Consider the following 3,331-nt stretch of genomic DNA (forward strand, 5'->3'; position numbering starts at 1 on the left):
TATTATATATATTATATGAAGAATAATGTACATTACATTTTTTTCACTAGTAGAGATCATTTATCAACCTGAAATTTTTAATATTAAACCTTCGGTGTAATTGCTTCTTTTGTTAAGCTATAAAAGAAAGTTTCAAATGCATAATTCTTCTATAATTTTAATAGATTGATTTAAATCCTCTTAAAATAACACTTATCCAAATTCTACAGTTAGTAAAAATTATTTATGGGAACTCATACTCGTATTTTTACAAGATAGTTGTCTAAGGTGCTTGAATTTTTAAAGCTATAAAACTACCAATTTAAATAATTAGTCAGCTGAAATTCAAAGTACTTTTATTTAAAACTAAAATTTCACTTTTTTTACAAACCAACAAAATTATTTTAAATACTGTTTCCGTCTACATGTTGAAACTTGTAATTATTGGAACCTAAAAGGAAAAAAAATATAAATTAGTAAGAAAGTCATATTTACAATAATAGTGGCAGGTCTTAAAATATTAGAAAGTATTTTTTTAATCATTTAAATTAACTGGATGAAATTAGTTTTCCTTTTCAGATAAATATCTTCTGCCATTTCTATTCAATCCTCGTAGCTAAAAAGCATGACATGTATCACAGCCACAAAATAAAATACACTGAAGACAGTATTACCATTAACAACATTTACAGAAATTCAAATATACAGGGTGTTTATAAAGTCTCGGACCCATTTTGATGTTCAATAACTCATAAAATAATAAAGATAGATTAAAATTAATAACATAAATGGTTAGATAGACTCAAAAACTTTCATGAACCTTGTCAATGAACTTCCACGTGTGCCCCCTTCGTCGCACGGAGAATATCAAGTCGATAGTCAATTTCACGCCAGGTAGCGGCAAGCATGTCGGCATCCACAGAGGCTATTGCGGTTGTAATTCTGGCTTCTAGGCCATCAATGTTCGACACGATCCTCCTGTAAACATTGTCCTTTATAAATCCCCAAAGAAAAAAGTCCAGCGGCGTTATATCAGGTGATCTGGGTGGCCAAGGAATTGGACCTCCTCGCCCAATCCATCTTCCTGTAAAATGGTCATTCAAAGAACTACGAACGATGATACCCCAATGAGGTGGTGCACCATATTGTTGCAAAAAGACATGTGGCTGAAGCTCTTCTAGTTGTGGAAATACGAAGTTTTCCAACATGTTTAAGTATACGACTGATGAGATTGTCTTTTCTGTAAAAAAGAAAGCTACCTCTCGTGAAATTGACTATCGACTTGATATTCTCCGTGCGACGAAGGGGGCACACGTGGAAGTTCATTGACAAGGGTCATGAAACTTTTTGAGTCTATCTAACCATTAATGTTATTAATTTTAATCTATCTTTATTATTTTATGAGTTATTAAACATCAAAATGGGTCCGGGACTTTATAAACACCCTGTATAATTCCAATCTTATTATGCCATTTTAACACTTTTTATTTTTCTATACATCTGTAACATTATGGTACTTGTAAGTTTAATAATTAGATTTCCTTCCCTTTCGTTTTTAAAAATTTTTAAACTCAATAAACCTATATTTTTCAACTTTTTGTCATGACTTTTGTCAGACTTCATGAAACTAGCAGCTTTTTTTTAAATTTTTGACGCTGATTCTGAAAAGGACTTATGTTATTGTCAATCACATCAGAGTTTCTTAAAAAATAGTTATTTTAATAATTTTTAATCAATGTAATCAAGAATCTACAATCGTTTAATAAATTAAAAATTTAAAGTTATGTACCAATTTTTATTCTTTTTTTCACTCAATCGAATAGAACAAATTACAAGCTGATAAGGAGCATTTATTTTAAAGTTGTGATTAATTTTATGTGAGGAAAATGTCTAAGAGAGAACGATTTGAAATAATACTTTTAAAATAAGTTGAGCATAATATCTCCTGTAAAACTTATAATACCGAGCAGAATAAAACTAATAGTTAGTTGTTACAAACACTTGTTTAAATATAAATCCACATCCCATAGGATGAAACTCAAAATAATGCATATTACTTTCAACAATAAATGTTTTTATTTGCAATTGATTTTATTCAATTCAGGATTAAAATTGCATACTATACTGACTTATTTCTAAAATATTTAAGATTTCCGAAATTCGCACATTTTTGAAGTAGTGAACCATAAACAGCTGCATGAAAAAGCTCATAACCTTGAAACAAATTGCCATATCAACTTGAAATCAGATTTAATTTCATTCTGCCCAATATTCTAATAAGTAATAACAATCTGCTTAGTAAATAATTAACGTGGGTAAAATGCGAGAAAATAACATGTAGTGAAAATAGCAGTTTTGTGATCAAACATGAAGAAGTGAGCTAGTACAGTTACTAGTTTTCAATTATCAAATATCTAGCGAACTATTGTTATCAACAATTACCTAAATTCTGTAGTTTATTAGGAGAGATTACTTTTTCTTTTAGGTATAAATTCAGAATTATATCCTAGGGGAAGGCTGAGCAGTAGCTTGCCTGTCTCTTCTTCTGCGCCGCCGCGCATGTGCTATTTACAGCCTAGGCCATCTCAGTAATATCAGGGAACTGTGGATAAGCTCTGTAAATATATATATATATATACATATATATAAACTTTGTATATATATATAAACAATAATATAAACTTTGCAACAAATATCCAAACGGTAAGCATACAGCTATAGTAGAATTTCAAAGCAAAATTGCTATTTTAAAAATCTTTCAATTTTCAATGATTTATTTCATGAAAGAGAAATTGTGAACATTTTTCTCAATTAATCAGCGTGCATACTGCTACGTTAAAACATATACATTTAAGCAAAATAAAAAGAATAGTTCTATTTGACTGAACTACAAACAATAAAATATACTGTGCATAACCTGCTGTAACGATTCACCAGTAATGTTACCCAAAACAGTGACGAGAAATATTTCGGTTATTCTCTCTTATTGCTAAGCCTACAACGATAGCCTCTAAGAATATCCTCCAACTTAAATTATTTAAGATCAGGACGCGTCGTTAAAACAAAAATAATAAAATTTAAGTTTCAAAATCGAAGCATATTTGATTAAAAGTAATAAAACTAAATTAATAAATGTCAAGCACACTTACCGAATTTCGAATAGACTTTCGATTGTCAACACACACGCCATTTGCCGGCTCGCATGGAACTCTGGGAAGTGAGTTAGTTAATATGAAGTGTACTTTAAGCAACCTTAAAACAAGCTTAGGTATAAATAAAATGACTTCAACACCTCAATAAATACCTCACTCTCTTTAGTTGAAATAAGGTATATTTTTTTATGCCTCATAAA

General features: G+C 29.9%; 1 long non-coding RNA gene across 1 annotated transcript; it reads right to left on the reverse strand.

The window, feature by feature from the left end:
- Nucleotides 1-353: 353 nt before the first annotated feature.
- LOC147801870 (uncharacterized) lies at nt 354-3,331 on the reverse strand. Its single transcript, XR_015430396.1, has 3 exons — nt 3,129-3,331; nt 2,422-2,594; nt 354-430 (listed from the first exon to the last, which is right to left on the reverse strand). It is a non-coding gene; the product is annotated as an uncharacterized LOC147801870 (long non-coding RNA).

This window comes from Parasteatoda tepidariorum, chromosome 11, assembly GCF_982258835.1.
Source record: "Parasteatoda tepidariorum strain Cologne lab strain chromosome 11, Ptep-v5.0, whole genome shotgun sequence".
Classification (NCBI taxonomy): domain Eukaryota; kingdom Metazoa; phylum Arthropoda; class Arachnida; order Araneae; family Theridiidae; genus Parasteatoda; species Parasteatoda tepidariorum.